The sequence below is a fragment of the Protopterus annectens genome, chromosome 11.part0 (assembly GCF_019279795.1).
Source record: "Protopterus annectens isolate FY-2018-M chromosome 11.part0, PAN1.0, whole genome shotgun sequence".
NCBI lineage: Eukaryota > Metazoa > Chordata > Ceratodontiformes > Protopteridae > Protopterus > Protopterus annectens.
This window is the reverse complement of record NC_056745.1, coordinates 247,580,073-247,606,742: the sequence shown is the minus strand read 5'-3', so window position 1 is coordinate 247,606,742 and position 26,670 is coordinate 247,580,073.

The window sequence follows — 26,670 nt, the reverse complement described above, 5'->3', positions numbered from 1 at the left end:
TTACTTCCTACACTTTGTATAATATGTATATTGCTGTAAATGTGTTGTTTTAATGTAAGTGGAGCTTTTCTCCCCGGGCCTCTGCTGTAAATGGACCTCATCCAGTCGGACCATCCTGGTAAACAAAATTAAAATAAATAATAATAAAATAAATCCTAAACTCAAGTTCAAAAATGGGATAGCATAGCTCAATAATTGGATGGGTTTTCTAGTCCTGCTGTGGTTTCAAAAACAGCAATACTTTAGAAATTTGACTCCTTGAAAAAGAGCCTATCCATTCAACATCATTAAAAGAATCAGTAATGATACAATAAGTTTGTGTTAAAGTATCTTATAGATGTTTGGGATAAGTCATCCTGTCCCATTACCTTGCCATTTCCAAGACTGGAAATAGGATTTCTGTCTTAGTGATTTGTTTATCAAGAATTTTACACTCTACAGGTACCATTTTGTAGAGAGTTAAGTTTGCCAAAAACTTGTGGTAATTTCGGGATTAGGAAGGCTGGGCCATTGTGTTATCTAACTGAGATCCCTCTACCAGAAGTTTATTAACAGTAAGTTTGTCTGTTAATGATTGCACCTCTGCCACTCTACTTAGGTTTAGTGATGGCAACATCCTGTACTTTTCCTGGCACCTCTTTACCAAAAACATGGGTAATTTAACCCCTTATCCCAAATAAAAAGATGCTAACACTCACACATTTCCACCACACAGATAATGATCTGTTCTGTTTTTATATGTAAGATTATATGAGAAGCTTACCTTTACATTTTTTTTAAGTTTTGTAATTATTGTCTGAGATAGAAATTGCTTCCTCTAGTTCCCTCAACTTTATATTATATATAGCATAAACATGTCTATTTAACTGTTGACAAAATGCTTGTAGATCATTTTTGAATTTTTGAATTTGTTTATATGTTTTTAAGACTGAGCCAGTACTTTGACGTAGCAACCAAACACCGGATATTCAGTATCTGAAAATTTGTATGTGATCCATATTTTTCAGCCAGTTAGGATCAAATTTTGTTATCAGTTGAGATGGGGCAGCTATAAGAAACAAAAGAAATGTTAGCAAGTTTTGGTCTGAGAAAGGTGTAGATTAAATTCATGTATCAACGATTAGAGAACAAGATTCCAGAAATAAGACACACATCAGCTGTGTTTGTTAATCTGTTCCTATAACATGAATAGGTATAGTTGTGTGCATCTGGGTTCAGCAACTGCCAACTGTCAATTAAATCCAGTTTCTTCATGGCCCTAATTAATGCTGTTGTCATTTTATAATGTCTGTTAGTGTCAGATGTTCAGCAGGGAATCTAGCTCTGTGCCAAAGTCATCACACTAAAACCAGGTCATTTTAATTAATTCCTTTATAAAACTGTCTCAAATGTCCAGATCACCCACTTGAGAAAGGATTCTGATCAACAACATTCTACTTTCCTTGCCCCTCTTAATAATCTGTGTAATGCAAGTGTACATTTCTAAAATATGTGGCACAACTTGGAGGAATCTCTTCTTTCACCATTTGTGCAGCCATGGTTCAGGAGTGTCCTCCAGTCTGATCTCTTGTAGAAAAATATGTTAGTTGTGTTTTAAAGCAGTGACTCAGTATTAATTCCCTTGACATGAAGGGTAGCAAAAAGGATGGTATTCACATATTCCTCATTCTTAATACATTTCCCTTTACACTGGTAATCTGCCACTGGGGATATGCAATCATCCAATACTATAAAATACAGTAGCAACCAATATTGCATCTATTTTCTAAATAAGGAGGCAAAACACTGCAAGCTAATGGTATATAAGCAGAATACATTATCACCTACCCCTGAGCCAAGTGTATGAATGATATTCTTTCAGTGTCAGTGGGACAAAAGGTAGCACTTTTACCTTTTGTGTGGGAAGACCAGAAGAGTGTGGGTTCTATTCACACTCCAGGTGATTGGATTTCTGACACTGCTGTGCAGTATTAGGGCTGTGTTTCATCCCTGATTGTGTCATCTTTCAGATGAAATGTTAGACTGAATGTCCTATCTACATGAGCTGGTGTTAGCTCAGGTGGATATAAAGGATCCTATGGCAACTAGAGAAAGGAATAGGGGGTCCTTTATTTAATATAACATAAAAACATTCTTTGCATGTATACAAAATGTGCATATTTCCAGGCACATGAATGCACATTTCTATTGTTTACTGTTTATGAGTTTTCTTATAACACCCGTATTGGTAATCCTCCCTAAATGACCAACAATCCTTCCTCAACAACCATAATCTATATTTTTGCAATATCTCTGCCAAAATCCATTTCCCATTACTTCATTCCCTGCAGTACAACTTGTTTGAGTGTGTACTGTTAACTCCCAGTGGGTGTGGCTTGAGCTTTTAAAAAATGAAGTTATCACCTTACAGTTCAAACAAATATTCATATCCCTGGAACTGAAAGTGTTACTAGAAAACTGTAAATGGCAAACTATTTAAAGGATAAAGTAATCTTTGCATTAGTGGCATTCATTCAGTTTGATGCTTTAACCTGGATTGTATAAGCCAAAATAAAGCAGTGAATATTAATTTTGTAATGTTGTATAAACAGCTTATCACATCTCAGTAACCATTTAAGCAAGACACATACTGTCAGCAGGATTTTCTTTTTTTTTTTTTGCTCCAAATGTTTTTTATTAATTTTTCAAATAATTCCATTGTATAATAATCTTAATACATTTTCTGATAAGTAAAACAGTATGATTAACTATATACAATATTTACAGTTGGCCTGAAATTAAATTATTATATTGGTCAGTCTAGTCAGAGTAACATCATATTAATGAGATATCATTTGTTCCTTTTTCTTTCACTCTCATTAAGAGTATAAATTCAAGTTTAGTGTCTCAATAAGTGATAGTATTTTGTCACATGGATTCTTGTTCCATTGTCTTGGTGCTATTCTTAGTTCTTTTACTCTGGTTTCCAGTAATGCAGTTTCCTTCAATATTAGCATAAATTCTTTAAATGATGGTTCCAGATTGGATTTCCATTTTCTGGTTATACATTTTCTAGCATTTTCTAGAATGTTCTATAGTAGGTAGAAATTGCTATTCTAAATTCTCATTAACATTCAACAAAATTAGAGATTTACTTACTACAAATGTATCTGAGAATATGGCTTGTATGAAATTGCTGACATCTTCCCAAAATGTTTTAACTTTAATACAGTCATGAAATACATGTATTCAATCTGCTTTACAACTCTGCAAGCATCTCCAACGTGTAACATTATTAGAAGTATTACATGTTTTTAATCTATTTGGAGTAAAAAAAGATCTATGCAAACATTTCCATGTGTAAATTCTCCAAAATTGTATGTTGGATGTCAATTTAATAGAATTTAGTATTTTGGTTTTGTTTTCCAGGGATAAATTTATTGAATGACCTTTTATTATATGATTCCAACATTTTTTGATTGATTTTAACTTTATAATTTATTAAAATTTTATGTAATTTTGATGTCAAATTTTCCCAATTTTGATTATTGTATACTATTTCATATAAATGAGTTATAAGTGTAGGTTTATCTCTAAAAGAAGAATTGTTAATTATTCTGCATAGATCTTGTGAGTATTGTAATATACTTTGTAATAATACTCAGTCTGATGTAGAGAGATTATAAGTTTTTATTATAAGTTGACTATCCAAAACCTTATGTTCATTAATGCATTGTTGCCAGCAAATTAATTGTTTCTTTTCCCAAGTAATGAAAACTGTCCTATGAGCAGGATTTTCTTCATACAGCTGTGAGGTTTCATATGAGGATCTGAAGTTCTGTCTGTGTTACCTAAATGTTGAGAAATCTATTGAAATATGAAAATTATTACAATACAAATAGTACACAAATAATATTCAATAGATCTTTAGCTGCTTTAGACAGAGGTCAAATATCAACATGTATGCTTTAAGATGAAATCTTCTGATACCTTGTACATAGCATGGTTTTGGAATTATTAATGCAAATATGAACAAGCAATATTTGACAGATAGAGGCATCATTAGGAGTTAACTGTAGAATACTTGGAGGTGCACTCGGTTGTAATGAGTTAAACAAAAGTTGATTCGATATTTCATTCCAAATAACCCATATTACATTAAATAAATTATATCCACTCTTTTAACATATTTTTTCAAAAAATATGCTCTGTTGTCTCTTCCTTCTCACAAAATAAACACATGCTTTCAACTTTCTTTTTATATGACATATTTCCCATTACTAGTAGCTTACTTATTGCCAGTAATCCTGACATCCTACTATCTTGGTACATCATTTTCCTTACTTCAATAGCTTTAATCACTTCTTCTGGTAAATTTTCCCATGGATTTACACAATTATATTGTTTCATCACATTATTATACTACATCCTTCTATCTTTTTCTGTATCATCAATTTCTGTTTTCCATGTTAACATTTTTCTTGATAATCTTTAATTTCATTTACATATTATTTTTCTTTTTTTCACAATTTCTCAGAACTTTCTGTATTTATAATTAGACATTCTCACTTTAATCTCTTGTTCTTATTCTTTACCCACTTTAATACTCAATACAAGCTTAAAGAAGCAGAATAAACAACTGATTTTAGTAACCCCACTCTCCCTTCATCTTCGCTCATATACAACACGCACCTTTTTTGACTGCGTTTAATCTTGATCCCCATATGAAAGAAAACACCACTTGCACAATCTCCTTTTCATGTTTGTCTGGGATCATACAAACACTTGACATATATATATATGCTATTTTCCCATTAATACAGAATTCACCAGATAAATCTTTTTCCTGAATGGTAATCTATATGTCCTCCACAGAATATCCTTCCTTCCATTCTCCACTGTATTATTCTCATAAAATACAGTATTTATAATCTTTTTTTATTGAGTGTGATGGATCTCCATGTTTTATTTCATTCTTCTCATCTTTCTTCCATAAAAAAATTAGCATGTCAGTATGTAACTCTTGAAAAACAAACCCTTCCTTTAACCATTCATTCAGTGCATTTACAAAATACTCTGTTTGCCATTCTAGTAATTTCTTCTACATTGCATTAACTAACACCATCTGGGCCTGAACAACATTTCTTTTCCTGAGTACTTTATCCTATGCACTAATAGTAATTTATTTTCAAATTCTTCCTTAACTCATTCTGGAAATGTTTTTACTTTCCATTCTGTCATATTTTCCTTTCTTTTACTGTTGTACTTATTTTCAACATGCTGTACTACAATGTTCATAATTTACTGCTGTGCTCTTTTAACCTCTCCTTTTACATTTTCATGTCTCTTAATATACTAATATCTTCCTTTACTATTTTACACAAATATGCAGATATCTCCCACCTTTCTCTTGTAAATAATATTTCTGCCTACACAGTCTTCTTCTTCTTCTTCTTTCGGCTTTTCCCGTTTAAGGGTCACCACAGCGGATCACCTGTCCGCTCATAATTGGCAGTGGGGTTTTATGGTGTCGAGTTGCTAGCCCAATGCCCAACCTTCCACAGAAGACACACACATGCACGCACTCACACCTAGGGCCAATTTAGAGTGTCCAATCCACCTGTAGCATGTCTTTGGGATGTGGGAGGAAACTGGAGCACCCAGAGGAAACCCACCCAACCACAGGGAGGACATGCAGACTCCACACAGAAGGCACCCCAGCCGAGAATCGAACTGGAGAACCTCTTGCTGTGAGTTGGCAACACTAACCCCTGCACCACCATGGCCACCCCATTTCTGCCTACACAGTAATACCTTATTTTCTTTCTTGATTTCTTCTAAATATTTATTTTTCCATATCATAGTAGTCTCTTGCATTATTCTTTAAATTCTCTAATACATTTCTATACAGTTTCCTCTGACTCACTTTCTCCCTTTATTACACCTTCCTGCCATTGAAAAAATAAACACGTTTTATACTTTATTTTACATTCAATCCACCATTTGGACCAGTTTTATAGAAGTCCTTCATGGTTATATGATACTTTCATAACTTCAATTCGTCCTACTCTCCAATTTCACACCTTAATTTCGCATTTATTTTTATTATTCCCTTTTCTGTTTTAATACTGTACTACCAAATGCAATCCTCAACCCTTCTAATAAAAGTAATCAATTTCAATTCCAATTGCCCCCTTCTATAAGTCCACTGACTTTTGTTTCAAACAACTAATTTACCACATTTTATCACTTGTATTTTTCCCTATCTTCCCTTCTTTTTTACATTTGCCCCATAAGTTTTCTGGGAGCCAAAGTGTTAGCTGTCTGTTCGGGATGCACATATAGCCAGTTTTTATACAGGGCTAAATCTTCATGTAAAGATATTAATACTTTTAGACAGAAGTTAGGTACTACATCTGGCCCATGGGTTTTCTATTTAGGAGCTTTTCTTAATTTTGTTTCAATTTCTCTGGCTGTTACTTCATGCCACTTCATATCCTGTACATTTGAACTTCATACTGTGTCTTTTACTTCTTCTATCCAATCAGCATCTTTATCATGTTCCACATGATCTTTACAGATATTTCTCCAAAATGTATCTATTTCTTCTTTTTAGCTGATCTTTCAATTACTTTTGCCTTGTTTCCCAATTCTCTATAAAACATTTGTGGGTTATCAATAATTGCTTACTTTGGTCTTTTCCTTTATATTTATTTATTTATTACATTTGTTAACTGGGTATGTCTGACTGGGCAAGAGGCCCGTTTTCAGTGGAGACCCGGGTAGAAAAGCTCCACATTAGCACAACACAACAAAACAAGCAGTAATACAGTACAAGGAATAGTGCAATACAACCATAGTACAATAACAAGCAATAGAACGATACAAGAAATAGCACAATGCACGTACTGGATATTTTTATATACTAAAACAAATTAAGATAAGGAGGATATAATTTTTGATGAGAAAAGTAATAGAAGTGGGTAAATAATTAACCTGGAGAGTGGCAGGAGCACATCCAATGACTGGTAAGATGTTCCTTTAGAAGAGATTTGAAATGATTGTGAATAGGGTTTTTTTTTATGGCCTCTGGAAGGGTGTTCCAGAGTTTTGTATTCTGTGTGAATAGAGGGAGTCACTGTGTTAGTTGAGGGAGTTGGATACCTTTAGTAAAAGTTTGTTGGAAGATTGAGAAATCTAAGATTAGTACTAGGTTGAACTAAATGGGAGATGACAAGGCAGTTGCTAGGGTGGTGGATTATCTTGTGGGCTAAGGTTAGTTGATTAAATGATAAACGGTTGGGGAGCTCTATCCAGTTTAATTGTGAAAGAGCTGAACAGTGGTGAGACCTGTATGTATGATTAGTGGCAACTTCTAAGCTTTTTTTGCCTGTGCTGATATTATTAGTTTATTATTTGTGATAGTGCATAATAGATCCTGATCTGTTGTGATAATGCATATTGCTTTTATCACATCTATCTTTTTGCATATTTTTGTTGATCTGTTCCCTCTTCTATACACTTCTAACAGTGACACTTCTTGTCTTAATTGCTTTAAAGTTTTCTCTAGTCGATGCTTCCATGATGGCATTTGATTTCTCCCCTTCCATATCCTTACTGCCTTGTGTTTTTGTGGTAGGACTTTATCTGCTATTAATTTAGCTACACAGTAATATATCCCATTTATTTCTGTTATATCTCATGAATCTCTCTGGACAGTCCTAATTGCTGGGTTCATTTGTTTTATAAAACTTCTAACTTTTTGAGTTTTATTGACTTTCTGTAGTCTACTACTTTCACTGATTGTAATATGTCTGCCCATCTCTATTAAATCAAGCAACTCTTCCCTTAGATCATTCTCTTCTAAATTGAGGGCACATTCGTTGTTCTCCATTTCCTGTGGGCATTCTGCAGAAAGTTCCAGAGTATCTTCCTGTGTCACAATTTCTTTAGTTTCATACTGTGTCAGCTGTTGTTCTTTTATATGGAAACTCACTGGCCTATCACTCCACAACACTGTATCAGAGTTACCAGTTTCCTGTTCCTTCCCTTGCAGTGCAACTCCAACTGAAGTTTTGCACTGGTTTCCTATGGAAGTTTCCAAAGTACCTTTATATGGCAACTGATCAGATGTTTCCCATTCCACTGGTTTCTATTTAATTTGGAGATCCATTGCTCTATCTTGCTATGATGCTATCAAAGTTAGATTTGCTACACTAAATCCTTCACTTCACAGGTAATCCATAACCTCAGTTTCTATTTCTTTAACTTCTACATTACTAATTCTCTTTTCTACTTTTCCTCTTTGTTTTCTTATTTTTTTTGTATTGTAAAATTTTCCATATCCAGATGCCTTTGTCTATATTTCTATTCAAATATCTTTGGTGCTGCTCTTTTTGTATTGATTAGTTTGGCTTTCTCCTTTGCATAAATATTGCACCATAATAAATCTCTTTTTCTTTCCCATGTCCATATTTCTTCAGATATAGGTTCATAGGTTGGTACTAGGCTATCGGCCTTGGGGCTTATACAAGCCTAGCCAAAAAGGTACCCTGGCTTTCGCCACCCAAGAAAATCATTTTCCTGTGCCACTGTCGAGCAGAGCCACAGAGGTGATCCCCGGGGTGAATTTCCTATTTCCCATCCAATCATCAAGAATTTTCTTGAAGAGTGCTAATGAGGAACTTTGTTTGATATAGATAGGTAGTTTATTCCAGAGTATGGGAAGTCTCTGTGACAGGAATCTATCCCTCCGGCATGTTCTGTTTATTGTGGTGACAAGATTTAGGTCCCTAGAGCATGTAGCTTGGAGGGATTGGGATTTCTTTAAGTGGAGCATGTCCACCAGCTCTGGGTTTGACATTGCTTTGTATGTAGACAGAGATCACCTCTGAGTAGGTGATATGTGATGGAGTAAAGCGAGGTATTTCTGCAGCCTTTCCAGTTGTTGTAGATCTCTTGTGAGGTACATACCAAAAGGGGCATTGTACTCTATAATGGGTCTAATGAGTAATGAGTAGAGGGGAACAATGACCTCTTTTTTTCTGGATGAGAAACCTTTTGTGACGAGGTGTGCCACATAGAAGGATTTCCTGACTACTGTGGCGATGTGATTATCAAAGGAGAGACTACAGTCCACCTGTGTCCCAAGATCTCTTATCACACTTTCGGTGTTAAGTATACTACCGCCTATGTTGTAGTTCACTGGTACAGAGTTTTTACCAAAGGGGATGACAATGCACGTCTTGGCATTGAGCTTGAGGCCATGGCTTTGACACCAGGCATCTGTCTCAGTGAGGCCCTTTTGTAGGATGTCCATATTGTTAGGAGTTTTGATTATGGCTCCTAGTTTGCAGTCATCTGCAAACTTTGTTAGCCAAAGACCTTCTGTGTTAGCCTGTACTTCAGAGAAGTAGATAACAAACACTAGAGGACCCAGGACTGAACCCTGTGGTACTCCACTTGTCACTGGTCTGAAGTCAGATTTGGAGTCTGCTACTTTGACAGTGTGGGATCTGTCAGTGAGCCAGTTGGCAACCCATCTTGTGACATAGGGATTTATACATAGTTTAGTGAGTTTATCTATAATTCCAGAGTGGGGGATGGTGTCAAAAGCCTTGGCAAGATCTAGATAGGCTGTGTGAACCACCTTACCCTTGTCTATGGCTTTGGTGACTGCTTCAAAGAAGTCTATCAGGTTTAGTAGACATGATCTGCCTTTTACAAACCCGAACTGGGTGGGGTCCAGAGTTTGGAGATTATCAATGTCTTTGTTTATAAGTTCCATGATGATACGTTCCATGGCCTTGCAGACCAGGCTTGTCAGGCTAATGGGGTGTTAGTTCCCGTGGTCCGTGGTGGCTCCCCCCTTGTGGAGTGGGATAACCGTCGCTGTGCACCATTCAGCAGGCACAAAGCCTGAAGTAAGGCTATGATTGAACATGGTACTTAGGTGGGGTGCCAGTACGTTCTGTAGTATATGTAGAACGCAGCCTGGGATGTTGTCTGGTCCCAGGGATGCTGTGTTCTTGGCTTTGGAGAGTGTGTTTTTACTTGTGCAGCCGTGATTACAGGAATTTTGTATTCTTCCAGTATAGAGATGGGTTCTTTGGGGGGCAAAAGGGGGGTAAAGTTAGCACTGAAACTATCTGTCAGGATGTTGGTAATATCAGTTGGGTTGGTATATTTAGTGTCATTGTGCTGTAACTCAGAGCAGATCTCCTGTTCCTCCTGTTTCTCCTTATTTGCGGGACTTGTTCCATCCTGCTGTGATTTAACCTGTGTTAGACTCTTCTATACTTAATCCTTCACTTTGCAGGGATTCTATAACTTCACATCTATTTTTTAACTTCTACTTTACTAATCTTCTGTTCTACATTCCCTCTTTGTGATCTTATTTTTTGTATTGTGAAATTTTCCATATCTGGATGCCTTTGCCTGTATTTCTCTTTAGATATCTTCAGGGCTGCTTTTTTGTATAGATTCGTTTGGCTTTCTCCCTCTTTTGCATAAATATTGCACCAAATCAGATCTCTCTTTCTTTCCCATATCCATATTTCTTTTTTTATACCTTTGAAAAATCTCTGGATTTTGTTCTTTATATTTTTGTACTTCGTCAGTCACTTCTTTTTCCAAATGTCCCAAGGTTTCTTAGACTATATAATGTTTTTCATAAATCTGTTGTATTAATGAACACACATTTTTATTTGAAGCTTCTGACAGGGTCTATATTATAACAACAAATGATCAGATGATCGAACATTGTTATGTCGACCCCCTAAATCTCGAATATACAAAACAGTGAACAACCAGAACAGTGATTTTTTTCCCAGGGAAAAAAAATCACTGTTCCCAAAAAAAAAAAAAAAACCCCACTAAACACTAACTAAAGTGGGGGGTTTCGCACCCCCACCCCGCACACCCCCCCTACTTAAATATACTCACTCTGAGATCACACTACAGTGGAAGAAATGGCACAACCCGGATGGACGGCCCATCGATTTCTTTCCCTGGGAAAAAAATCGCTGTTCAGGCCATTCGCTATTTTGCCAGTTCGACATGTAGTGTTCGAACTAACAACATTCGATCATCCTGTTCTAAAATAAACCCTTCTGACAGTTTTTCTTGTGCAAGTATTTTTCTTTCCTCTAATTTCTCACTTAATATTTTTGTATATCTTCTGCCTGGAAATTCTCGTTTTTTTGTATACTAGTAACAATACATAATTTCTTTTTTATCCTTAATAGTCCAATCTATCATTTGTATGTCTCAGTTTTTGTGATTTTTGTTGACTACTGCTTCCTTCTACATTTTTCTTATATGTCAATTTATATGTCTTCCAAAACATATGAATCTCTCTTAAATTTTGTATAATGTTCTCCCACTGTTTCTCTCTATACATACTTGTTCCAAATATTATCCCTAAAATGTCTATAACCTCATTATTAAATAGAATCCCTTTTATATTGCCCATTAACTTAATGCCTTTACTTTTCTCTTTATTTCTACATAAACAAAACACCTTTAAATACCGATTTAATTGTCTGATTCCCTCTTCCATACATCCTTATTCCTAGTAATTAAAACTATATCATCTGCGTTACTAAGAATTACTAGAATTTGTACTTCTTCTTTTGTCTTGTATCCTGCCATTTTCAATGCTCTATTCTTATTAATGACCACATTCATAACTAATGCAAATAAATTACTACTTGCTGGACATCCTTGCTTTATCTCACATTCCATTTTTAGTTTTTGGCTTAACTATCCATTTAATATTACTCTCACATTATTAATTTCATACACCAATGTGATTATTTTTGCTATTTTATTAGTTCTATTATATTCTTTTAATATATCCCTTAAACATTCATATTCTATCCTGCCAAATGCTTTACTCAAATCTCCTACCATAAATTTAGCTTCAAACCCTTTTGTTAATAATGTCATCACTTCTCTCATTATCCGTAATAAATCTTGGCTTCCTTTCCCTTTCTTACCAAAAATCATATATTCAAGCAATTTATTTATTTTACATTTGTTTACAGGGAAAAGTTCAACTGGGCAGGGTTGCCCATTTTCAGCGGAGGCTCGGGGAGAAAATCATCAAACAGTAATACATAAGATGTTAAAGTGCAGTATTAAAAACAGTATTAAATACAGAAAAAATACAGTGATAAAATAGACAGTATAGGCAACATACAGTAAAAACTCAAAAATAATAATAATGCACAGCGAAAGTATAGGCAATAGAGACTACAGCATTTACATCTTGGACAACATTTGCATTTGGATGGATGTTTTTTGCTGGATTAGAACATACATTTAGCAGAAACCGTATTGAGAGTCTTGACTAGTATTTACCATATATATAGCATGCATTAAGCAGAAGCAGAATTGAAACTCTTGACTGAATTATACATTTGATAAATATTTATGTTTTATTTCCTAGTCTTTTTCCTATTATTTTCATAAATATCTTGTAATCTGCATTATTCAGTACTATTGGTCTCCACTTTCTTATATCCTCCTTTTCTCTATTCTTCTATATACATTTCATGACTCCAGTACATATTTCATTTTCTTCTGCCCATTTCTCTAGCCATTTATTTAATACTTCCACAAAATACACTTTTTGCCATTCCTCCATTTTATTATACATGTGATATTCAATGCCATCAAGAACAGTAGCTCTTTCCATATTTACTTATTCTAAAATTTCCTAAAATTCTTTTATACTTATATTTTCTTCCAGATACTTACTATACTCTTTATTCAGTTATTTTAATGTTCCACTTTCGCCTTTCTTTTACCTTCTTTTATAAATCTGTTTTCTATATGCTTTCTTATTACTTCAGATATTTTTTTTTGTGTAATCATTCTTTCGCCTTCAACAATTGGTTAGTTTCTGGTGTCATTCCAAAGGGATCCAATACCTGACAGTCTGGGATGACATTCTCATATTCAGCCCCAAGCTCCACCAATGCTAATCTAATGCCAATAGGTTAATGCCATCTAAGTCAAACATCAGAAAACGCATCTTGATAAAAAAAAAAAAAAAAAAAAAAAAGAAAACACATCTTGATGCTACACTTTCAGATATGAATAAATCAACCATAAATTTCTGAATTTAGATAGTGACATGTTGGTCTTCATCTGTTACCTTTGAGATTTCCATTTCTAGCTAAGGCTCTTGCCTCCCCCATAGTTTCTTTTTTAAGCAATATCACAACAACATTTCTGACTTAAAATTACCTTCAAAAAGCAACCACAAGATTATGTTGCGAAATGCTAGGAGTCTAAACCTAAATCTACACTCACTGGAAGTAGCTCTCACCTTTGTGCACTCACAGAAACTTGGTTTAAGGCCATGGAAAGCACCCTGACCATACTGGATTATAATGCCTTCCACACATGTAGACTACAAACTGAAAGTGCGAGAACCAAAGGAGGTGGAGTATCAATATTATTCAAAGATAAAAATACATCTCTAGACTGGTTAAACAAAATGATTCCTTCAGACTAATCTAGATCCAGTTGATTGGAGGTAAGACCCCTCTCCAAGTTATTGCCAGTTTTAGGACCCCCTCCATAAACTAGGATACCTATACTGCATACTTGGATCTACTTGAATTACTCACAACCTGCTTTTAGGTGACTTTAACTACTCATCCATAGATTGCATAAATTATATGTGTACTAACACACTTGCCCAAAGGTTCTTGGACTTCATCAACTCCAATTCCTTGGACCAGTTGATTGACACCCCCACATAGGGGCCAAACATTCTGGATCTGGTGCTCACTAACATGGGTGACCATTGTACCACCCCATGTGTGCAGCCTTCCCTAGTGAGTTCTAATCATAAATCAGTCTCATTAGAAGTAACAATAACATCCACTCCCCCCATTAGCAGCAACTAGACTAAAAACCTTCTTCAAAGCCAATTACAACCTAACATGTGATGGCATTAATAGCTTCATAGACCCTGCCCTCATTGATGGCATGGACTCCTATAATGGGATTCACACTAATGTCTTGTATAAGCATCTATACAAATGTATTGAATCAGCCATACCTGATAGGATCAACACAAGATCCTCAAGAAAGGAAAAGCCTGCCTGATTAACATCTGCAATTAACAGGTTATACAATAAAAGAAAGAAATTGCTGTCCAAGAGCAGGAAGGAATAGTCTTTGAATTGGTAGCATTCCCTCCTTGGCTTAGAGAAGTAAATAAGACACCTTATTAGCTATGAATCCAAATTAGCCTGCTTCTCTAAGAATAACCATAAGGCCTACTTTAGCTACATCAGAAATCTTAAAGGAAAAACCCAGATCTAGAAAGAACTGTTTGTTATTAGCATCACATATACTGAACTGAAATAGTCAACCTGCTAGCTGACAGGTGCAGTGAAAACTTCTACCCCCATCCCTGCCACATATCCCCCAAAGCATTCCTACCACCTGCCCTCCACCTAGTATCTCCAAGAAGAAGTTCATAAAGACTCTCTCCAAAATGAAAAACATAGGTTCATAGGTTAATAGGTTGGTACTAGGCTATCGGCCCTATACAATCCTAGCCATAACAATTCCCTGGCTATTAATTCCCACACTATTTACTTCCCTGGACCCCTGTCTAGCAGGGTGACTGACGTGATCCCCGGGGTGAATTTTCTTTCTCCCATCCAATCATCAAGGTTCCTTTTGAAGAGGGCCAAAGGGGAACTCTGCTTGACATGTATGGGCAGTCTATTCCAGAGTCTGGGGGAATCTCTGGGTCAGGAACCTATCCCTCCAGCATGTTTTGTTTATTGTGATGACAAGATTTAGATCCCTGGAGCGTGTGGCTCTGAGGGATTGGGATTTCTTTAAGTGTAGCATGTCCAACAGCTCTAGAGTCAACATGGCCTTGTATGTTAAGCAAAGATCGCCTCAGAGTAGACGATATGTGACAGAGTATAGCTGGAATTTTTTAAGACAGTCAGCATAGGGCATCTGCTTTAGGCCTGTGATTCTTTTAGTGAGGTATTTCTGCGGCCTTTCCAGTTGTTGCAGATGTCTTGAGAGGTACATAGCAAATGGGGCGTTGCATTCTATAATGGGTCTAATGAGGGATGAGTACAGTGGGACAATGACCTCCTTTTTTCTGGATGAAAAGCCCTTAATGATGAGGTGTGCCACATAGAAGGATTTCCTGACTATTGTGGCGATGTGGTTATTGAAGGTGAGACCACTGTCCACCTGTGTCCCTAAGTCTCTTATCACACTTTTGGTGTTTAGTGTACTGCCACCTATGTGATAATTCATGGGTATATGTTTTTTCCCAAAGGGGATCGCTATACATTTCTTGGCATTGAGCTTGAGCCCATGGCTCTGGCACCAAGCATCTGTTTCTGTAAGGCCCTTTTGTAGAGTATCCAGATCATCTGGGGATTCAATAATGGCTCCCAGTTTGCAGTTATCTGCGAACTTTGTTAGCCAGAGTCCCTTAGTGTTGGCCTGTACTTCAGAGAAGTAGATGCCAAACAAGAGAGGTCCCAGGACTGAATCCTGAGGTACTCCACTTGTCACTTGTCTGGAGCTGGATTTGGAGTCAGCTACTTTCATAGTGTGAGTTCTGTCAGTAAGCCAGTTGGCAACCCATCGAGTGATGTAGGGATTAATGCCCAGCTTAGTAAGTTTATCTATGATTCCACAGTGGGGGATGGTGTCAAAGGCCTTGGTGAGGTCCAGATAGGCTGTGTGGACTGCCTTACCCTCGTCCATGGCTCTGGAGACTGATTCAAAAAAGTCAATAAGGTTCAGGACACAAGATTGGCCCTTCATTAACCCAAACTGGGTGGGGTCCAGTGTTTTAAGGTTGCCAATGTCTTTGTTTATAAGTTCCATGATAATGCGTTCCATGGCCTTGCAGATCAGGCTCATCAGACTGATGGGGCGGTAGTTCCCAGGATCCAAGGTGGATCCCCCCTTGTGGAGTGGAATAACTGTAGCTGTGTGCCACTCAGTGGGCACGAAGCCTGAGGTGAGGGTATGATTAAACATGACACTTAGGTGAGGTGCCAATTTATTTTGTAGTTCATGTAGTACACAGCCCGGGATGTCATCTGGTCCCATGGATGCTGTATTCTTGGCTTTGGAGAGTGCGTTTTTTACCTGTGTGGCCATTATTACCGGAATTTGGCAATCTTCCAGTATTGAGATGGGCCATTTAGGGGGTGAGATGGGGTGAAGTTGGCACTGAATCGGTCTGCCAGGATATTGGCAATATCCTTGGGATTAGTATATTTAATGCCATTCTGTTTTAGCTCAGAGCAGATCTGAGCATTGCCATTTAGATTCTTGACATAGTTATAGAATGCCTTGTGGTTGTCTTTGGAATCTTTGGCAATTTTATTTTCATAACTAGCTTTGGAGGATTTTATGTGGGATCTCAGCTTTTTACTGAGGCTGGTAAGGGAGTTTTTTGCATCCTGGGATTTTCCTCTTTTCTGCAACAGTTTTTTTCCTTTTGTTGTAAAGTTTGTTTATGGCAGGGGACCACCAGATTGGCTTCCTTTTTTTGGAGGAAAACATCTTGGTTCTATTTGGGATGGCACGATTCATGCATGAGTGGATGTGCTCGTACAGTGCCTTAGTGTAGGACTCAGCAGTCGAACTTTCAGTTCCCGTCTGCATGGGTGTCATGAAGTTTGTAACTTCTGACTTGAGTAGCATGAAGTTGGGCTTGGAGAAGTTTTTTATGGAGGTTTCCTTACTCGGGGGAGGGGGTGTGATGTGGATGTTAAGGGTGATTAGCTTATGGTCTGACCTGACCAACGAGGGGGGTGACCATAAGTGTGGAGCATCGATTTTCTATGTTGGTAATGATGAGGTCTAGGATATTGGAGTCCCTGGTGGGACTATGGATTAGCTGATCCAATGCATTGGAATTTATGAATTCCAAGAACCATTGGGCAAAGGTGTTGGTGCATGAGTAGTTTTCCCAGTTAATGGCAGGGTAGTTGAAATAACCCAGTATTAGGGTATTTGGTTGTATATTAATATTTTCCAGTATGTTTAGAAAGGTGTAGTGAGAATCTTGGGTTATGGTGGGGTATCTGTAGTAAGCTACAGTTTGGATTGCAGTCTTATCTAGTGTTAGTTGCACCTGGAGAATTTCAGACGCATTGTCTTGGGCAACTAACCTGATGGTGTGAATATCCTTGGTGAATATGGACACTCCTCCACCTTTAGTGTTCCGATCCTGGTTTGGTAGCCGAAAACTGTGGTAAGAGTTGTAGTATAGCATTGCACGGGTGGTCTCTGGAGCCTTGAACCATGTTTCAGTTACTGCACAGATATCAATGTTCTCCATTTTTAGGACTGCCTTGAGAGAGTGCATTTTGAAGTTTAGACTTCTAGCATTGAGTAGCATTACCTTCAGATTTTGCATGCTTGTACCTGTTACTGTGGTGGTTTTGTCCTTTGAATGTTGCCTAAAAAGGTACTATAGGGGTGGCAAGAGCCTTAGCCAGTAACCTGAATCCCAGGGGCGACAGGTGCAGACCATCTCTGGCAAAGCATCATGGTCTGTCAATCATGTCGTCCCAGGCAGACAGATACTGGATCCACTTTGAATGACACCAGAAGCTTAGCCAATTGTTGAAGTCAGTCATTTTGTCCTTATATTGTGGCATCATTCTGGGCAAAGGCAGGATGCCACTGAGGGCTAGGGCCATACCTGCCTGAGCCACATGATCCGAGAGCTCCTCCATGTCTCTTTTCATGTAGTCCAGGCAGGTATGTCTCAAGGCATTCACTCCAAAATGGACAATGACAGAGTCATATTTGTACTTGTTGTGGAGTGACTTGAGTGCATGAGTTATGTGGTGGATCCTGGCACCCGACAGGCAGCTAACTGTAATTTTCTCCTTGTTCAGCCTGGTGAGTGGGACATCAGTGTGCCTGACTATAGAGTCACCTATGACTAAAGTGTTAGGCACATTGTCATGCCTTAGGTGCCGTTGCTGGGTGGCACACTGGTGTTGTGAGCTATGTTACACTTTGGTTGTGATTGGTGTTTGTTTGCATTTCAGCTTTGGAGGTCCTTGTTGCTTGGGCAGGTTACAGTTAAGGGCCTCCGCAGATGTGGATTTAGTGTTGCTATGTGTGGGTGTTGGTGGTGTGAGTTTAGAAGGGCTATGTGTTGCTTGAGGTGTAGTGCGGGTGTTAACCTTCACCTCTTGACTGTCTAGCATAATCTTGGGTGGAGACAGCATTGCTTCCAGTTTGGCTATGTAAGTGCATCTCTCACAGGTTGTAGTGTTGGATGGTATGGGACCTGATAATATCCTAGGCTACATTCCAAACAGATTAAAACAGGAACTAGCTGCATAGCTGGGTACTCTTTTTAACCATAGTCTAAGCACTGGTTTTGTACCTGCTGAATGGAAAACAGCAACTGTCATCTCATTACAAAAAGGAAGCACCTCTGCAGACCCTGGAAACTATATATTCATAAGCCTGACCACCCTAATCTGCAAGGATATGGAAAGAATAATCATGGTCCTTATCAACAAAAATATAGGAGACCTCCAAACGCTCAACCTGACCAAATTTTGCTTTGTTAAAGGGACAGCCAGCCTCTTGAATTTGGTCGACTACTTTGAGACAGTCACCAAAGCCCTAGACAAAGGCAAATCCATTCATACAGCCTACCTGGACCTGGCCAAGGCCTTTGACACTATTCCCTACTCAGGCATCATTGATAAACTCATATAGTTGGAGATCAGCCAGTATATTGTTAGGTGGGTTGCTAACTGGCTCAGTGATAGGAAATACACAGTCAAAATATGTGGCTCTGCCTCCACCAGCAGACCCATAACTAGTGGTGTTCCAAAGGGATCGGTGCTGGGGCCCCTATTGTTTGGAATCTGCTTCTTGGGTGTACAGGCTAAAACAAAAGGCCTATGGCTGACAAGGTTTGATGATGATTACAAACTGACTACAGTCATCAGGTCCTCAAATTTTGCCAACATCCTACAAGAGGGACTTAGACAGACAAATGACTGGTTAAAACTCAATGCAACAAATATGCATTATCATCCCCTTTGGCAAGATTAGCAGATTGCAGAAGCAGATTACCACATTAATAACAACAACCTAAGCCTACAATCAGTGGTGAGAGATTTGGGGCAAAGGTTGGCAGCAACCTTTCCTTTGACCACCACATCTCCACAGTGGTAAGAAGGAAATTCTATGTCACCCAACTCATACGTAAGGGCATTGCATCCAGAACAAAAGAGGTTATAACCCCCATGTATTCCTCACTCATCAGGCCAATAACAGAGTAAAATGCTACCTTTGGTATGTACCTTACAGGCACCTGCAGCAACTGGAATGATCTCAAAGGTTTCTTACAAAGAAAATTCAGGGTCTTCAGCATATGTCATACTTTGACAGACTGAAATCACTGTTATTATATTCTGTGTCTTACAGACTACTCAGAGGTGACCTCTGCCTTGCATATAAAGCTCTAATTCCAGCTCTTGCGCATTTGTAAATCAAATGTTATAAGATGCACTCACTCTAGAAATCAACCTGGTATGTGACATCAACAGGACTTGCTGGAGAGACAGATATGTCTCGCAGTGGTTACCTCTCCTCTGGAACAAACTTACAATTCAGGGGAATCAGAGTCCCTTGCTGACTCTATTTAAGTGTAACTTGGATGGCTGGATAGGAAACTGCAAATTCACCCCAGGAGTTTCACCTGTGTCCCTCTTAGAGAGGGGCAGTAGTCGTTGACTTAGTTCCACTTAATACCTTGATATTCTTGGGAACAGGGGTTGTACTTGGCTAGGCTTGTAAGGACCCTAGGAACATTAGCCTAGTAACCTCCTATGATCCTATGATCACTCTTCAATTCTCTTATTACTCTCTTATTTTTTTTTTATTATCTTATTTAAAAGCAGAGCCACCTCTTCTGTTTTCCCTTGTAAGAAATACCTTTGCTTGTATAACATTTTCTTAATCTTCTCCTTATTCATTTCATATATTTTCTTCTCTTTTTCATAAAAAAATCTTATTTCTTTACACCTCTCTAAATATTCAGTTGCCTATACTTTAGTTTCTATTTCCTTTTATTTATAGCTTGACATTCTAAAAAAAACACCTTTTATATTTTTCTTTAAAACTTATCCACAATCTTGTCCAGTTTTTATATTAAATGCTCATATCTGCACAGTCTTTCCATAATTCATTAATCTCTCTTCTATCATCCTCATCTATTTCTTTTTCATTTAATCTTTTAATAACCCTACATATACTGTGTCCTTGCTTTTCCTGCACTTCTACCCATATGGCTAGATGATCCAAGAAGCCTGTCACCTTTTTTCCTTCTTGCACAACTTTCAGACTATCAAATGTTACAAAATAATCACGTTCCATTTTATGTCATTTCTTTTTTAAGTCCAGTGCTTATTATCCCCCCCCTCTCTCTCTCTCTCTCTCTATATATATATATATATATATATATATATATATATATAGTTTCACTTCAGAATCTTGAATTACTTCATATGGTCGAGTTTTCAGAAACTCGGAATTGTGAAGTTTAAAAAAAAAACACTTTAATTTAGTTGTATATAAGCTTTTTGCAGGGGGGGACAAGTCCCCCTGCACCATTCCTACCTAAATATACTATCTCCGTAATCGCACTATAGTGAGGAAACAGAAAATCTCCCATTCTGCGCTTCTGCATAGAGTGTGGAACAGGAGATTTCCCTTTCCCCACTGTAGCGCGATCTCGGAGTTGGTATATTTAAGTAGGGGGTTGTGGGGGGTGTAGGGGGGCTTGTCTCCTGCAGAGATGATGTGTTTGATTTTTTTTTTGAATTTCGAGTTTCTGAAAATTCGATCATATGGTCTCGACCATATGAAGTTTGAATTTCCAGTAATTCAAGATTCTAAAGTGAAACTATATAGATATATATATATATATATATATATATATATATATATATATATATATATACATACATACTCATTTCTGCTTTTCAATATTTCAGATATGATCCTAACATTGCTTCCTGCTTTCTTTCTTTTTCTTAAATCACAATTAGACATTGCTTCTCTTTCTTTCTTTGTGACATATGCATATATTGCAGTAATTCTAGACACATCTTTTTTCCATGTTATATCTATCACAGTTATTCTACCAAATTCTACTATAGTATAATCTAGAACTGTTATTGTTTCATGACGTAGCACACTTATTACAGAGCATGTATCTTTTCCCATGTTCTAAATAATGTTTCCATCTCATAACTCTTTCATTTGTAACCTTTCTTATTCTAATTACATGCATATTAAGTGATGCACACCATTCTAATACACACATCTATTCTTCTTTTAGCATTCTTTATACTATTAACATTTATAACTAACACGTTCAGCTTTCTCCCTATGTAGATTAATAATCCCCTTCCACTTCTGCCCTTTCCCTTTCTAATTTTCCTTCACAATTATACTTTTAAACTTCCTTTTCCCTATAGAATTCTTTTCTCCCTTCCCTGTTCCCTACTTTATATATTCTTCACTTGTTTCCCATACCATTTCCTCACCTTCATTATTTTCATTTTTTCATTTATTATCTTTCCATCCTTATTATTTTCTTGTGCTTTAATCTGTTCTTCATGTCCCTTTTCTACCCTTCTTTCTATATTTAGTACACATTCCTGCATCTGTTCTTGCTCTTTGACTTCTATATTTTCTTCACAATCCACCCATACATGTCCAGTTTGCCCACATTTTCTATACATCATGTCACATTTCTTAGCTTCATGTCCCAGCTTACCGCAAATAAAACATTTTCATTTATGACAATTACTGATAATATTATCATCTTTTCCACAAAAAAGCAAGTTTTCGATTGTCCCCTATATTTAACAAAACCTAAATCACATTCTACATTTATCACACTTGGAATATGTATGACTGTTTCATTTTCCATTTTCAAAATTACACTACATTCCCATCCCTGTGCATAAATCTGTATCATCATAAAATTTTGTAGTGCCCATAACTTCTCTACATAAAGACTTTAAATAGCTCTTTAACATTTTTTTCTCAACTTCAGTTTAAAATTGCATTTTATCTTTCTAGTAAATTTTTGTACCACATATGAGTTCTATGGATTATAGGTTTTCTTAATCTCAGATTGCTCTAAAAAAATTTCCATGTATTGTTCTGTGTCCAGATGGCACAATATATTTCTTTGTTGATGCACACACAAGTTCTTACCTCTTTAGGGAAAGTACCCAAAGGTTCAATCACTGTATCCTTAAACCTCATACCTTTCAAGCCCTTTTTATTCTTTGCTGCTCAGCCTTACCATTAATTTTTTCCTTGCCATCTCTCTTACTCCTTCCACTAATCTCTCTCCTTCTTTCACTGCCTGCATATACAACTTCTTTTCAATTATTTATCTCACCTCCTATTCCTATATTTTGTCCATAATTTTGCTCCACGTTGCTACCACCTTGCCCTCCAGTTCACTCTGATTCACCATAGTCCTCAGATAAACACCCTGCAACCTTCCTGATTGGAAGGTTGTAATCATACATCTATTGTGCAACTCTTCCTGAAACAGTTCCTCCTGAAATGGCTTTTTTTTTTTTTCAAAAAAATAAATTTTATTTGAGTTTACAAATCCAAAAAACAATCAAACTATTTACAAATACAACAGAAATGAACTATATACAATGTCCATAACAGAATACAAATACAGTTAGTATTTCTCTAATAAGTTATACAATTTCTACCAAGCAATTAGTTGATGTGCTGTATTATTAGTCCTATTTGCAACGGTGATGGACAGGTTGACAGATGAGATCAGACAGGAGTCCCTGTGGACTATGATGTTTGCAGATGACATTGTGATCTGTAGTGAGAGTAGGGAACAGGTGGAAGAGACCCTGAAGAGATGGAGATATGCTCTAGAGAGAAGAGGAATGAAGGTCAGCAGGACTAAGACAGAATTTATGTGTGTTAATGAGAGGGAGGATAGAGGAATGGTGAGGATGCAAGAAGTAGAGGTGGCAAAGGTGGATGAGATTAAATACTTGGGATCAATAGTTCAGAGAAATGGTGAGTGTGGAAGAGAGGTGAAGAAGAGAGTACAGGCAGAATGGAGTGGATGGAGAAGAGTGTCAGGAGTGATTTGTGACAGGTGAGTGTCAGGAAGAGTGAAAGGGAAGGTCTACAAGAGGGTAGTTAGACCAGCTATGTTATATGGGTTGGTGACAGTGGCATTGACAAAAAGGCAGGAGTTAGAGCTGGATGTGGCAAAGTTAAAGATGTTAAGATTTGCAGTGGGTGTGATGAGGGTGGACAGGATTAGGAATAAGTATATTAGAGGGTCAGCCCAGGTTGGAAGGTTTGGAGACAAAGGCAGTGAGGCAAGGTTACATTGGTTTGGACATGTGCTGAGGAGGGATGCTGAGTATATTGGGAAAAAGATGCCAGGTAACAGGAAAATAGGAAGGCCTAAGATAAGGTTTATGGATGTGGTGAGAGAGGACATGCAGGTGGTTGGTGTGACAGAGCAAGATGTAGAGGACAAGAAGAAATGTAAACAGAGAATCAGCTGTGGCAACCCCTAAGCCAAAAGAAGATGATGATGATCTTTATGGTAGGAATTTCTTTATTACAAACTTCTTTAGCTAAATGAATAAATTCACAGTTAAATGAGATAGTAGACTTAGACTTCCAATTTATTGTAATGACTTACCTTGCTATTGACAAAATTGACCATAGAAGAGGTATTTAGTATAGTGGTATGACTTCTGCAATTGAAACATTGAATAGATTAAGAGAATCTGTAATTATGCACTTATCATTCCACAATGATTTGCAAAATATCTAAAATGAGTCCAAAATTATGTTAACATTTTATGTTTAATGACTATATATAACCAGTCAGCATCTGGAGTTGAATCACATCTCCAACATTTTATATTATCTTTTTTGTAGATTATGACTATCTGATGTGAGGTTAAAAAGCTCCTATGTAAAAATCTCCATGTGCAAATTCTGCAGTATGGAGATTTTGTCTTTTCTACTGATTCCAATTTTTTTTTTTTTTTCTTGTGAATACCTGTTTGTTAATTTTGGTTGAATAATCCCAAAAGTCTGAAGAGCCAAAGGCACTTCTAAAGATTTTATATGCTTTTGATATGAAAAAAGTGTAGATAATGGAACCATTACTAATAATAGAAATAAGTTCCAATATTTTAGGTACAGTTTTATTATTTGTACCCAAATGTAATATAATGTTATTCTGAATTTTGTACCTTTTAACACCTTAAATGAACCAGAAATAAAGGGGTGAGCCTTACAAAAGAAATAGAATTTTTGTAGAGCTTTTTGATTAATGCTATGAATTCTGAGGACAAATTATAAACATACAGTATTTTGAAAAAATATGACCAATTTATAGAATCAAATGCTTTATCCACATCAAGACGTATTAAAGATAATTCATTCTTCTTTTTATTAGCAATGTCCATTAAGTAAAAAAAGCCTTATAATGTTATCATAAACTTTCCTATTAATAATGAGTCCTGCTTGATCTCCATGTATTAGCTGAGAGATTATGGTATTCAGTCTTTTTGCCAGAATACACATAAATATCTTGTAGTTGACATTCTAGAGATATACTGATATATAAGATGAACCTAATGTGGAATCTTTGTCAGGTATTAAGATGAGAGAAACTAGGGAATATTTCATAAAGGTGGTATATTGGATGTAATTTTAACTTTATGGGAAGTGGAAAGAAGAATTTTTGGTGTTGTATCAGGAAGACATTTATATAAAGCAGTAATTATTCCATCTCGTTCCTGGCACTTTGTTAGTCTTTAGATTTTTAATTTGGCCTTTTAATTATTTAAAGGTGAAAAATGTGTCTATTTTACTAATCTGTTCTTTTGATTTTTTTAATGTTTACTTTTAGAAAGCTCTCAATAATCATGGTGCTAATTATATTCAACTTAGAACTATTAATACTATCATACTGCTTTTTGAAACAATTTAGTATGTTATTTTAATCTAAGGCATTGATTGTTTTATTAGTATCACTATATATAATTTCTTTGATGTGATTTTTTTTTCATTTAAATTCTTTGATCTGATTGCTATTTGGTGTAAACTTTTAGGGTTTAATGAGTATGAATGTAGTCTGATTTATTTTAGATTAATAGAGATTTTATGTTGCAGGGTATCTTGGTAGTCTCTATTTAGTTTTTTAATGTTTTTTTTCCCTTCTGGTAAAAAAAAATCTTAATTTAGCAGGGAAGATCAAGTGAGTTTTGATGCCAGCTTTTATCAGGAATTTTAAAAGGGGAATGCAGGCTTTTCTTTTCAATACTACAATAGAAGAAAATCATTATTAAACCTGATTTGTGAGTCTCCTAATTTTAGAGGTGAAAGAGAGCAGGCAGTTTTCAGGACAAGGTCTGTATCTTTTCTAGAAAAAAAATTTACATGATGAATCTTGGCTGGATACATTTCCTGTTTGAAGGGATTGTAGCCAAAGATCTGTGTGCTCTTTCTATACCAAAAGATAGAGCTTCTGGTAGGTTTAATATTTTAGGAACCCACGAGGATAGAAAGTTCATCAGATTTTCCCCTTCCATTTGCTTGGGGAACCACATAGATTCTGATGTTATTTCTTCTGGTGCTATTTCCCAGATCATCTATTTTGTCAATAAGTTTGTTATTTTGTTATAGTAAGAATTCAATATTTTGTTCACCCTTAAATAACCTGGAATCAATGTCAGAAAAAGAGAATTTTCTATTGCAGCTATCTGGATTTTCTCTTGTTTAAGGATGTAATTTATTAGTTTAATTTGTTTGGTGTAGTCTTCTTTTATTTTGTCCACTTTATAATCCAGTTTGTCTATTTTAAAATCCAAGTCTTGAATATCTGAAAGGATAGATTGCAGCTCTTTCTTCATTGTAGTGTCTTGTTGAGTAGTCTTAGAATGGTTCATCTTCCTTCAGAGATATTCTCTTTATTTCTTTTCTCCTGAAGTTTGACAGGATTATATAAGAACTATCACTTGAGTTTTACACAAAATGATCCTGATAGTTTCCAGTTGTTATATTGAGAACTTTTAAGTGGTAATTTATAAAAATGACAAAGAAATCCTATCAAGAATAATGAAATGAAGTAGAGCAGAAATTGTATACTGCTTTCATCATGCCATCCTGACCACACACCCCTCCTGAAACAGCTTTTCAGTGTTCTTTAATTTAGCACTCCATTCTCTTTAATTAACTGCTCCTCTGCATCCTCGCTCCTTGCTGCTGCCTCATGCAATAAAATAGCTGACTCTTGCACCTCCGATGCAATTTATTTATCCTCTAACATAATCAATTCATTGACTATCTTCTTCTCAGCATCAAAACTTGCCATGTTTCTTCCTGCTTCTCTGAGCATCCTCCACCACACCGGACTGGCAGCAGGAAGTATAACCACACACAGTGTCCCCATACACAAAGAGTAGGGGAGGCTTCCTGATGCCCTGGCCAAATTTCTCATTGTAGCAGAAATACCACCTTGAGCTTCCTCTGAAGGCAGTCTTTTATCCTAGTGGGACTGACTAGATCAACAAATAATGAATAGATAAAGATAAAAATAAA